Source organism: Anser anser (genome assembly GCF_964211835.1).
Source record: "Anser anser genome assembly, chromosome: 17".
Classification (NCBI taxonomy): domain Eukaryota; kingdom Metazoa; phylum Chordata; class Aves; order Anseriformes; family Anatidae; genus Anser; species Anser anser.
In genome coordinates, this window is record NC_139738.1 from 5,510,624 (window position 1) to 5,523,983 (window position 13,360).

Below are 13,360 nucleotides of genomic sequence, written 5' to 3' on the forward strand. Positions count from 1 at the left end.
GAGGATGGTGTAAGCGTGGGCTGGCGGGGCTGTCAGCCTTTGCAGGAGGTGAAACAAGCCCAAAACAGTGGGAGGCTTGTGCATTGTGTTCCTAAGTACTGGCACACCATGTCTATTTCTTGTTATTTTATTTTTTCCTCTCAGGTCAGAGCAAACTTACTCAGGAGCTCAGCATAAGAACATGCTTGAGGGCGTTGTGTGCAGCAGGAAGGGCCAGGGAGCTGGGCAGCACCTCGGTGGGCAATGGTAGGGAGAAAAGCAGCAAAGGAGTCCTCTCAAAGGGAGGCTGGGTTGGGGTGAGGAAGGTGTTGGGAGGTCTGGGTTTCACACCTGAACGTGGGGCACAGAAGCCCTTCAGCAGGGGGGTTGGTTGTCAGCTGCTGAAGCGCAGCCCTGGCTGGGCCGAAAGGCAGCAGCTGGTGAACTGCGCCGTAAACCCCTGCTTGCGACGGGCAGCAGAGGAGGTTGAATTAAATTACAAGCAGGTTGTGATTTAGGCAGACAGCAGAGATGTCCTCCGCCTCAAACATGAAATGTTCTGCTTCTGGAAAATGAAGTCCTGAGGTAACTGTGAGGGGTGGATAAGGCCTGGCAGGAGGCAGGATACCGCCGTGTGGCTGCATGTCTGACTAGCTGAGGGGGGCACGTCGGAGAGGAAGGGTCGTGGTGCCTGTAGTGACTCTGGTTTTGGGCAGCTGGGTCATGTCCTCTTCCACCAGAATATGTGGCAGCCTCGAAGTCCCCAGGGTGAGGGTAGGAGTGAGGGCATCCAGCCGCTGAAGGGGCACCGAGCATCATGGCTCCATTCTTTCTGCAGAAAGGCAAGCAGCTCTCACTGACAGCTTTACTTTAACACCTGTTAGCTTATGTTCGGTGTTGGACTCAGCTCCAGGTGTGGGCACTCTCGTTCACCATCACCAAAGATCGCTGCAGGTGGGGGCTGTTGGTGGCTAAGTTCCCCCACCCAGATGAGGTGCTGTGAGGTTATTTATTATACCAGGCTGACCCCAGAGATGTGGAGGGGGTTGGGTTTTTTCATAGCCTGGGTTGTGCAGAATGCTCTTTTCCTTTCTTAAATGTTAATGGCATTTTCAATGGAATCTCTTAGTGCTGAGCGAGTACAAGGTGACAGCGAGGGAAGGTTGTGTGTCTGCGTTAGGACTTCAGGCCTTTCTAGCCGGTGGCCTCTGAGCTCCCAGGGGCTGTGTTGTGTTGGATGCAAAGAGCAGCAGAGACTTGATTCCTTTCTCTTGAACCCACTCCCCACTTGTTGGCTGGCTTGTGCTGGCTCCTGGGGGCCCTTTTCAAGGTGTGAGCCTGGGCTTCCCTTGAGTTATTTGCAGATAACAAATGAGAAGGGGGGGAAAAAAAGAGCTGTGAGCTGATCAAGCAGTCAAAGCACAAGCTAATTGCCTACAAATGCCTGAGTCTGGACCCAAGTTTGTTGTCTCAGTGTTGAGCACAGCTTGTCAGAACAGCTCTGTGCTATGGGAGAGCAGTGAGAGGCTCAGGCTGTCCCGTGGTGGTGTTCAGGAGCGTGATGAGTTCACTGCTGCTCTGCTCTGCTTCAAGGGGGTTGCTTGATGGACAACGTAGTTTTGTCATGAGAGGGTGAGCGGCTGTGGTTCATCTCCTAGAGTGTCACCTGTGATTGTGATAATCTCCTGAATGTGCTGCAGCCCAAGGCTGCTGAAGGATCTGATGCCTGTGGGGTTTCCTTTCCAGCTCTGTTTGGAGAGTGGAAAGTTCTGGGCCAGACAGAGTCCTTGTAAGCTGCAAGGCTGCACAAGAGAAAGCAGTGGCATGGTGGTGCTTTGGTTGTGTTTCGTGCCTTTATCTGTTTCTGTCTAGACTCAGTCCAGGTCCTTGGGTGTAGTGACACTGCTGCCTGCAATCAGCTGAGATTGTGGGTCTGATCAAACTGTGTGAAAACCCAAGGGGCTTTTTCTCCTGCGAGTGCTGTTGAGCTAGCTCTGCTGCTCTGGCTGGTTCACAGTGCTCCCACTGCATGCTCTCTGGGGGGTGAACTGCTCCTGGTGGCAGTTTCTCAAGCTGCTGCAGAGACTGGAGAGCTGATTTTTTTTTTTTTAATCCTTGCAGCCTTCCTGAAGGATTGAATTCCTCAGAGATTTAGAGGTGGGACCTGTCCCCTGCCCCTATTGTTCAGGTACCTCTCGAAGGAGCTGAAGGGTAAACTCAGGCTACTGTGAATCCCTAGAATGACAGCGATGATAAATCAAGATATCTTGCCAGTGCTTTGTCTGTGACTTTAAGCTTTTTTTTTTCTGCTGTAGAAATGGAAGTGACATCTGTGTCTAATGTGTGAGGCTGTGACCTCTGAAATCCACTGATGGATGCTGCCACAAGGCCCTCGTGCATCACTGAAGGCTGCTCTGCAGAGGCTCTGCCCTTGCTGTGCCAGCTGTTGTGCAGCCAGGGTGAGAGCACCGTGCGTGCAGGCACCCTCACAGTGTCCCAGGGCTCTTGCCTCCAGCTGGGAATGCAGGAAGACTGCACTCATTGGGGCAGGTGCTAGGCTGGCCATGGTCAAGCTCATGTGGCAAGAGAAAGTGTGCTCTGAACAGCCCCAGCATGTGCTTAGGCATGTGGTGTGGTGTCAGATCATCTCTGACCCCCCCTAGTATGCTGTTATCAGCTTCTAGCTGCCACCAGTAGCTGGGCCTTTGCTTCTTTGGAGATTTAGGTTTAGGGCTGAGCAGTTGCTGAAGTGAGTAATAGGCTGGAGATAAGAGCGTGCCTCCAACCCTGGAAAGCACAGAAGGCACAAGATCAGAGACCAAGCTAAGCATTTAATTTAACCTGTTCTCCTAGGTTAGCATCATATGCTCCTGGAGAAGTCCACCGGTGCTTTCTGGAAAGCTTTCGTCCTTCTGTCTGATCTGCTGAGGCTGCTTCTGATAAAGGTGAGTGCAGAAAAGCAGACACAGCTACTTCCAGATGCGCGCTGACACCTAAGTTCCTCCTCTAGCGCTGCTGTGCTGACCCCATGCCTGCCGAGCTGAGGAAGCAGCATCCCCCTGCTGCTCCAGCACTGAATCCTCCCGGCCCACGCAGCAGCTGGCTGGGGACATGCGATGGAGCTGGGACGGGGCAGGCAGGGCTGTGCTCCCCTGTGCTGTGTCGTAAGGGGGGCGTTGGAGCTGGGCAGGCAGCAGCGGAGCAGGGATGAGCAAGGGGCCCCGTGAGGGAGGGCTGGTGGTGACTAGCCACTAACCTCGTGTGCGCTCAGCAGCCTGCAGTCCCATTTATTAGCACTTAAAACTTGCTGTCTCTGCTCCAAATGGAGTGTTTACAGCATTGACACGAACAGCTGTCCCAGTCAGCCAGATCATAACAAATGGGAGCTCTGGCTGGAGTGTTATTTTGCTGCAAGGGGGTAATACATCTTATTACTAAACAATGAAGCTCGTGATGGATGGCGACGAGTCTCTTCGCTGTCTTGCTTGATGATCACGCTGAAAAATAAACATAAAACGTAAGATGTTCCCAGGGATCTTGGCAAGGCCTTGCATTGTACCTAGTAAGAGACAGCTTTGAGGTTCCCTGGTGCCTTAGCTGCCAGGGGCTTTGCAGCAGGCTCTGGGTTATGCTGCCTTCTCTCCACAGTGGATTAGCTGGGAGGGATGTGGGGGTCAGGGAACAGAATTCAGGGATAGCGAGGAGGAGGAGGAGGATGTGCTGGCCAAATACATCTGCTGTAGCAGGAGCTGAAGACAATTAGAGCACTGCAGAGCTCTTGTCCTAGGCTCAAGACGGTTCAGGTACGTTACCTGCAGTTTGGAGTCATTGCAGAGATATCAGTGGGCTCTCGGACTGAGCCCTACAGGAGCCGCAGGGGGGTACTGGCTGGCTAAAGATTATGTGACTCGGATCTCCTACATGTGCCTTCACCCACGCTCCCTGCCCTTCACGCTCTTTCCGACCGCAAGGACTGCTGAATTTTCTTACCTGCTCTCCCCCACCACAGTGGTGTTCTATTTGTAAATGGTAACTGTGAAATGATTGGAATAGGTGGTGCTGTGATTTCACAACAAAGGAAATATATTCAGGTCACAAATGGGGCGAGCAGAGCAATGGGGACTGGCATCTCTTCTTTTGGGGGCTCTACAGCAGAGGTGCAGGGTGTGAGCTGCAGCACAATGGGGCTGACAGCAGTGAGGACTGGCACCGGGTGTGCAAGTGACACTGGTAGCGTCTGGAAGCCAATTAAAGCTTATTTAAAATATTAGCATATCAGCAGGCAGGAATTCTTCCGACCGGATTGATTTCACTAGGGGATCGGGGAATAGGGCCAGCGTTCAGCTGGCAGTTTTTCTTTCACCATGACTGCGTTCGTCGCCTGAGCTGCCAGGGCAGGGCTGCGGTCTGCTGGAGGAGAGCAGCAGCGGGGCCGGCGGTCTCCTGGGGAGGGTAAGGCAGCACTGCACGCAGCTGCGGGAGCCGTGCCAGTGAGCGGACGAGCTCCCACTTGGGAGCCATGAAAGCAGCCAACAAAGGCGCTCTGTGTCTGTGCGTGTGTTTCTTCATCCTAGATGAAGGAGGGAGAAGCTTTTAAAAAAAATCCCACCCCTGTTTTTCCCAACGAGTTCTCCCCGGTATATATTTATATTTAGTATCTATTTAGCAGAGAAGAGGGGAGGGCTGTCTGGGAAAGGGGGTTGCTGGAAGGGGGTGGGTTTGTAATCCAGACATTCAAAGACTGTCTTAAATAGAGCATTAATGGAAGGGGGAAGGTTGGAGACTGCAGCTTTCTATTTTGGTGAAAATGGAGCTTTCTGTGCGTGCCAGCTGCTGCCCGAGTGCGGGAGTGGTTGGTCACTGCACGGAGGAGCTTTCGTTTATGCATCTCTTCTCAGTGCACAGCACTCCTGAGAACCTTCCTGCTGTTTGGGGGGATTTGGGGGTCAGATCCTAAAAGGAAGAGTGAGCAGAGCTGGCTTACATGGAGTAATCCTTGTGTATGTGCCAGGGTGCAATGAGCGGCATTGCAGCTGGACTGGGAGCACACTTGCCTTTCTCCAGACAGCTGGAAGCAATCTGACCTCCAGATCCGAAAACTGCTGCTGGACACCTGATCTGGGAAACCCCTCACGGCTTTGCCTTTCTCCCAGGGTGCAAGGTGGGGCTTTGAGGCGCTGCTGAGCAGCGCCTGTCCCTGCTGCCTGGCTGTCTCCTGGGCTGGACCAGCTCAGGTCTCGTTACCAGTTGTACCCACAGGTGGGGAATCGAGTGTTGAAAGATTTGCTGAACATCAAACCGCAGCCAAAATCAGTGCCCCCCCTTTTTTCTTCCTGTCAAGGTCGTCATGGTGCACTAGGAGACTTTTTTTCCTGACTGTTGGCTGGAGGTGAGTGCTGGGGCTGCCATAGGTCTGTGCCCAGTGGCTCTGCAGGCTTCAGTTAGCTCAGGTGCGTTTGCTCCATGGTTCAATCAAACCGCGAGCACATCACGCTTGTTTTTTTGTTGGTCGATATCAATCTTTGAAAATTACGGCCAGGTTGCCCTGTTAGCATGGGGTGGAGAAGTGGCATGGACTTGATTTCTGTGGGTGGCCGCGGATAGGTGTGAAAGCAATTCCCAAGCAGCTGCATGGGGTAGGAGTACTCCTGGAGTACTGCATGAAGAGATCATGGCCACACATCCAAGTGAATTACAGACCAAACGAGGAGTTGACTAGATATATCTTTTTGGGGCCTGGGTACATGGTATGGCAAAAATTAGTCTGCAGGTCTGTGCACACCCACACTAGAAGTAGATGTACCGAAGTTGATAGGGAAAGTTAGTCTCTAATAACCGCCTATCAGCAAAGAAATCGTAGCCTGGTCCCCAGACACTGACTCTGACAATCATTTTGTGCTAATGCTTTAGCTAGCGTGTCTGTCGCTCAAATATTTGCTGAGGGGGGTGAACTTGCCAGCTCAGAGGCTGAGCCTGCCAAGGAGGAAGATGGGAGAGGTGACCCGGGCTGGTGTCCGTGTCTGCACTCAGGGATTTTGCCTCAGAAAAATGCAAATGTGCTTGGAACCAATTTTGTTCAAGAACGTGAACAGGCACTCAAAGGACCTTTTTTCCCCTCTCCCCATGACTTCTCCTTCTCTAATTACTAGGATGAATGTGTAAACCCTCACACTGAAGTGTTCACAAGAGTGGGTTTACTCATTTTACTCTTTCTTGGCGTAAAAGGCATCTTATTAAGGAGGTTTTAATGTGTTTTTTTTTCAGCGAGAGACATGGATTATAAAGCTTTAGAAATAACTTGCATCTGGAAAAGCCAATTAATAAAACAAAAATTCTGATGCCATTTTCTCATATATTAACAATTCATAGATAATTTACAGTGCTCATGTCATTAGGCAAATGGACTTTAAATTGATTTCAGATTAGTGGGTTAATGATTTCCCGCAGGTATTGTTTCCGTGGGCAGCGTGCATGGTGTTATTTTCAATAAAGGGGTAGGTGTGCAGGAGCAAACTCCTGCCTCGGTAATTGAGGCACTGATGGGAGTGGTGGTCGCATCCAAATGCGGTATTGATCAGCGCAGAAAGTGCTGACTGCCTCCATCACTGTGGCAAGGAGAGGGTAAGGAAAGGACTCTGGGAAAGACTGCAGTCTTTGCATATTTCTCGTACAATAACGGTTTTGGTATGTGTTAACTCCAGGTGGTGCATTAAGGTAGCCGATTGAGACGGTGTTGTTAAATAACCTTGCAGTTTATAGTACTGGGGGAAAAAAATGTATGCAGCTGAGTTCTGATTATAGCTGTAAGGGAACAACATGTCCCCAGGTTGATTAAAAACGGGGTGATGATTATGTGGCGTCTGAGACCAACCCGAGGGGGAGGCGCGGTGCTCTCCCATCGCTGCTGTGATGGCCAGGCTGTGTGCTGGGAGTCCTGCCTTACCCCCCTCTGCTGCCAGCTTCTGTCCTTGCATGACTTTCCCCCCTCGTTTTTCGTCTTGGCCTGCCTGTAAAGGCTGTAAATACTTCAGGGGACGGGCTGACTGTCCCGTGTATGTTGAGGTGGGGAGCTAAGGTTGGAGCCCTGAGGTGCTCGTGGAAGGTCAGCAGTTGGTATTTCACCTTGGTCGACTTAGTTGCCAGGAGGTCCGGACTTGCCAGAGCAAACCTGGAGAACTCCAGTAGCACAGTTAGCCCTTCTGTAGGCACGTGATGGCGTTAATAAATTGATCTGGACTTTTTGTCTCATCACCCTAATACTAGAGGTATTAAAAAACGCTAATGAATTCCTCCTCAGGGAGATATTGTCCCAGGCCCACAGCTGAGGCAGGGAGAGATGCCTGCCCAGGGCGATGGGACGAAATGGCAGTGCAGCAGGGAAGGGGACATCCCTCTGTGGGTGTAGTGCTGCCTTCTGCGAGCCCCGCGTTGCATGGGTGGGTTTTGTAGCGCGAGGCTGTCGATGCAGGACGGCGCCGCGCAAAGGTTGCGGTCTAAATTGGCAACACCCTGAGCAGTGCCGCAGGCACTGCTGTTCACTGCCACGGATGGGGAGGCTGAGTGCTGTGGAGGATTATATTTTGAGCACGATGGACAGTAACTCATGAATTAAATGGCTGTGGAAATGGATTTTGTTGGCAGTACATATTTGTGGAGTGCAGTCTCTCTGTGGCTGCCTGTTTACACAAACTCTATTGCTTCCAAGCTTTGTATTACAAAATTAAATTCCTCCTGCATTAAAAATTTATGTTGGATGAAAAGATCAGTGTATTGAAACTTGGTGAGAATATCCCCCTCCATGCACATACACACATCATTTAGGTGTACCTTTCCTCTGAATGCCGGCTGATGATCCAAATCATGCGAGATAAAGTTTATAATTACCTTCTATCAGTGCTCTGTAAGAAGCGGAAAGGTGCCCTTAAATAGGGGGTGATCCCTATAAAGATGAAATTCATGCTAACTGAGAAGTCGTTATTGCATCCCTTAGCATCTCCTGTGCTCCAAAGGTGTTGAAAAGACTTTAGAGAGAGATTTATGGGAAGGTGCCTTCTCACAATGTGTTATTTTGGCTTCAAGGACACCGAAATTCTATCGCTTACTGCACAGAGGTACTTGTGTCAGTACACAATTCAGCTCATAATTATAGCCTTTCATCTTATTAGCATATGTAAGAGTTTATATAAGTTTTATCCAAACATTTTTAATTCATTAGGTGTTCTCCTTGTATCTGCTATGCCCTGGGGCATAAGGAACACTCTGCAGTTGTTTTTTTATGGAAATTAGACCTTAAAGACGCACATAAATCTGTAGACATGGTTCTGCAATTTAAAAATGACTCTGTAAGATGCGTACAATGAAGGGAAATAAGGATTTAAAGCACCATCTTGGTAGAATACAGTTTATTTCGTGTATATTTTGCAGGGAAGCAGACCCAGCAGCACATCTTACAGTGATCCAATTATGAGAAGTGGAGGGAGAAGGTGGAACGAGCGGGTGGGAAATGACAGGGAAAGATGGTGGCAGTGGAGGTGCGCAGCAGCCTGAGGAAGGGACCCGAACTGGAGTGGGGATGAGGAGTTGGCGAGAAAGGCAAAGGCTGGAAGACCACTGGGATGAGGTCTTCAGCATCCCAGTAACACAGCCTTTGGGTTGGACCCGCCATGAGTGTTGTAGGGCTTGTGTGGAGAAGCTGGCTCTGAGCAAGGAGTGATGACCATGCCCTCCTCACGTGGAAGGAGCCCCAGCCCTCCTTGCAGAAAATCATGTTAGTGCTGGCTGGCAGCGATGGTGCTGTGACTTGCTGGCTTTTCCTGGTGCGTGTGTTTCCCGTGGCCAGACGGCACCAACTCCTCTGTATGAAATCTTTTTTTTTTTTTCATTAATTTTCAGGCTATTTATTTCTGCCTTCTTGGCTTGGGCTGCACGCTTTGAGTCTGGAGGAGCCGTGACCTGGAGGGACCATCTGTTTCTCTGCTGGCAGGCAGGAGGGGTGGGGGCCACGGAGGAAGGATGCAGCTTCTATGCTGCCGTTCCCTATGCCTCCTCACTGTCTGGGTAATTAAAAATAAAATTAAAAAAAAAAAGTATTAATAATCCTGTCTCTCTGGTAGCTGTAGTGGAGTCAGCCTGTTTCTCCCTGCAGATGGAGAGGCTTGGGAGTGACCCGTTTCCCTCCCTGCATCAGAACCCCTCTGGTCAAAGAAGTGGCTTGGCAGCAGCGTGGATTTCCTCCAGCAGCTGCAGGTTGCAGCACATCCTGCTCGTGGGAGCCCTGGGGACAGACCCGGGAATGCCAGCCTTCAGAAGGACTTCGCTTGGTAACAGACCGCTTTGATTTCTGGTGGTCAGAGCATTGGTTATGGTCTTCAGAAACCCACGGAAAGGCTTCAGATCTAAACCCACAAAGGTTTTAAGCTCTCAATTTAGGAACTCCAGTGGCAGTTCAATGTTTTTGCTGATAGCAGCCTGTGAATGAAAGCCCCTGCCCCGCAGTGCTATCTCTAAGTATCTGTCACTCTGTGTGCTTAGCAGGAGCAGAGAATGGGAGATACAACTTCTGATTAATGCCTCCAGGGAGCTTCCGCAATACTGTTTTGCAAGCAATTGTCACTTAACATTAAGGTAAATACCTTGCAGCTATGAACTAGAAAACCTTTCTTCCTTTACTTTTGGAAACAGCCTCTTGGCTTCACAAGCTCTTGCTAATGTTAAAACCACTTCTTTTTCTCTGCCAGCTCTGCAGCCGCCCTGCTGGTACCCCGGAGCTCGCCCCGAACTGGGGGCGGCCGGTGGTGGGCAGGGATGCTCAGTGCCGTGCCAGCAGCGGATTTAAACGAGAGGTGCTTCTTGGTGCCTCTGCCCTCCTTCCCTCTGCAGGAGGATGCTGCTGGCTAGCTGGCACCGGGTAGTGCTGAGTGGCTGGGTATGTAAATGAGCTCACTTTCATTAGGGAGCTTGGCTGTAAGAAAACACCATTAACTCCATCAAGGCTCATCTCTTTTAATACCTGTGTTCCCCCTGGAGACATCTAAGTTTCTAGGCTAATAATTTCTTATCAGACTCTGGTGACGTTTACTTAAGGAAGTTGCTTCAGGCAGGGAGACCCCACTCCTAATATTTTTTCATTCATTTCTAAATGATTTGGAGTCCTCTAATTATTATTGCTTCCCTCAAATGTTTAACTTCTACCTTTCCTCAGTGCCTCATCTGGCTCTCACTGCTATAACCCAAGCAGATTAATGCAGTCACCAACCCGCAACAAAATCCTTCTCGCCACTGTGTTGGAAATCAAATGTTTTGGGGATCACTGCATCATTGCAGGCGATAATGGTGCTAGTACCTGCCCTGTGAAGGTGGTAGCGGTTTTCTCCTGTGAAGGACAGCACTGGCTCCTTGTCCTATCACCCCCTCCCAGCAGCCAGCAGCATGTCTTGTTCTGGCTCCTTCCGAGCAATGCAAACAATTACCGTTGTGTGGGAGCCACGACTGCCCGTGCTTTAACAGCATCGCAAATTACACTCGTAAATTCAGAGTGCAGCTAATTGTTGTTTTATGGAGTAGATGTTCTTCAGGAAAAAAAAAAATTTAATCTGTAAACACTCCGATGCCCTGCTGAGCACAGGACTGTTTATCTTCGGTGAGGAATAGCCTTCCAGAGCAACCTCGGTGCACGCCAGATCACAAACTTTTCAAGGGCAGTGGTGTTCCCCTGGTGTGGCTTTGGGCAAGCAGGAGCTGTGAGAGAGGTGGGTTTTGTTTGCTTGGGTTTTATTCTGGGATTTCACCTGCCCCTGGAGCAGCGTGCTTTGTGATTACAGTGGTATTGCTTGTTCTGGAAACACCTCTGGCCTGGCTGAGATGAGGGCTCCCCTGTGCCGCCCGCTGCCCTTGTGAAGGGGAAGATGCAGCTGGTTTGAAGGATTACAGTCAAAGTGGATGCGACTGGCTGAGGCAGGGGACAGATGTAAACCTCACTGTGCAATGCTGGGCAGATTGCTCTGCTAATTTGCAAGGATGCTGTTGCACCATAAACAGGTGCCTTAAGAAGGTTTCTGCCCTTCATCCTTCTTGAGCTTGTCCAAAGGATGGATGGGACACCCAGGAATGAGGTGCTCTGGAGTACCCGGTACCACTCTGCTCGCAAACATAGCCCTTTAAGGAGCCACTCGGCTTCCCTGGCACTATCATTCTTCTGAGCCTTTTCTGCTTCATTCCTAATTGGATCCTCTGTACTCAATTGTCCTGATCTGCGGAAATGTTATGAGGATGAGGGTTTTGGCTTTTTTCTTTTCTTACAGTGATTTATTGTATTTTAATTCTGGTTTCAGTGTGCAGGCTTCACTTGGCAGGAGTGTGATTTGCAGGGAGGCAGAGTGTGGGAGGCTTTATAAATAAAATACCTGCTCTGTCTCCCTTCATGACCAGGGTCTGATCTTCGTTACTCCAGGGCAAACCTGGGAAACTTTCCACTAAAATTCAGGGTGGCACCGGCACGGTGCTGGTGTAGCAGAGATGAGAATCAGAGATGAGAATCCGTCTGCCTGCAAATTGCCAAGGCTGTAGCTTTCAGGACTCTAAGCAGGTGATCTACGTGCATTTTAATAACCGTAACCTTCACAGCGAGCGCACATTCTGCTGAGTGTGCAGACTGTAAACCTGTGCTGCAATCACTGGAAAGGTTGTTTGTGGTAGATCTTGATATACTGTTTAGTTTGGGCTTTGTTTGCTCCAGTGAGGCTTTGGAAGGGAATGATGTGCTAATTGAGTATTCAGCAAATAGCAGCTTCCAAAAGGTCCTTGTCTGGTGAGGTAGGAGATGCCCCTGAAAACACACTTACACTGGTTAGCACATGTGGCAGTGCCCTTGTGAGCCAAATGGGATCCTTTAATTATAGATAATAATAATAATAATAATGCTTTGAGCTTTGCAAGTGCTCTGCATGATGAAAATGCTCTTGGCCCTATCTTGTAATGAGGAAGCAGGTAATGACAGGGAGGTTTCCTTGGCTTTTGCCTTCAGTGCATGGATGGGGTTGGTGGGAGCCGTGCTGAAAGCACCATCTTCTGCCCACGTTCAGCTTCTGGAAAGGATGCCGCAAGGAGCTCTGGCGTAAATGCCAAGATTGGCAAATGCTACGTGCTGCAGCGAGTGTTGCTGTACAGCTGGGCTGAGATCTGACACCACCCAACGTGGGACCAGAGGGTCTCAAAGCGGTGAGCACAGGGCCTGAGGTACGTGGCCGGGCGTCAGCTGGGCCTTTGTGTCTGTCTGCGCTGACTCCTGCTGTCACAGCTGCTCTTCCAAGGGAAAAAGCTCTGTACCCTTTCCAAAGGGGGCATTTGAAATGTAAACTTGAGCCCTGCTTTCATGTAAATAACATAACTTCTCCCTTTGTGGAGCCTGCTACAAGGTGCGCTCTCAGCTGGCAGCAGTGGAAGCGAGCAGTGACCTTTGTAGGAGGGGGGGGAGGACGGGTCTTCCCAGGCGGTGTAGTGCTGTCACCTTGCTGTCATTGGGTCCTGATCCTGCCTTGAGAGGAGAACAAGCAAAAAAAGGGCAAGAACAATCTTGGAGCACAGGCCCTGGTGTGGAGGTGGCTGGCAGCCCCACTGCTGCAGGGCTGGGGCCTGACCTCCTCTCCACTGCGCTGAGCAGCAGCACCAGGCCTCTGCTGCTAAACCAAGGGCTGTGGGGAGCCCGGGGGTTGGCTGTGGGGAGAAGGAGGCAAAGGCTTCACTCTGCTGTAGTCTCCAGGCAAAAGCATGTTTCTGTGGAAATTCAGCTTACGGAGAGGCTGGGGGGGAGCCAGGCTCCCCCGGCTGGCTCTTGGCAGGCGATCAGAATGACGTGAAGGGGAGAAAATCTTCACCCGTCCCCTGCAATCCCATACGTGGTTTATAGGAGTCAGGTTTTATTCATGTTCTGAATGGGGGCTTACCCTGAATGCTGCCTGTTAGTGTGAGTATGCTCAGTCGTGTTTTTGTGGGGTCCCCTTGCTGCTGTCCTGGGCCCCTCAGAATCCCACTGCTGTACGTCTGCAGCTGAAATACCTCAGCTGTAACCTATTTTGCTTTCCTGGCAAAAAGTTTTCAAGTGGAGCACGAGGCTTCTCAGGCTGCGCGTGGGTGAATGTGAGAAAAGCCAACAAGGTGTTCAACTCAAGTAGGTCAGAAGAGGGAACCTGAATTTTACAGGAAACACTGATACGTGTGCTTTAAGTGATTTTATTCCAAATGAAAGGCAAATCATCTGTTTTTTTTTTTGAACCTCAAGTTTTCTAGATCTGGTTCTAAAAAAAAAAAAAGTCCCTTCCACCCCAAAAATAATCACCCAAAACCTTCAGTTTAATCAAAACATTTATCTTCAGTGGATTGGGTG

At 50.3% G+C, this 13,360-nt stretch overlaps 1 long non-coding RNA gene across 2 annotated transcripts in view; it reads left to right on the plus strand.

Annotated features, from left to right (window-relative positions):
• The first annotated feature begins 1,001 nt into the window (after positions 1–1,001).
• The window catches only part of LOC310883202, a 47,958-nt gene continuing 35,599 nt past the window's right edge, over positions 1,002–13,360 (plus strand). For both annotated transcript variants that reach the window (XR_014573369.1, XR_014573370.1), the window contains exons 1-2: positions 1,002–1,611; positions 2,833–2,924. This is a non-coding gene — a long non-coding RNA (uncharacterized lncRNA). The remainder of the gene's footprint in view (positions 1,612–2,832; positions 2,925–13,360) is intronic.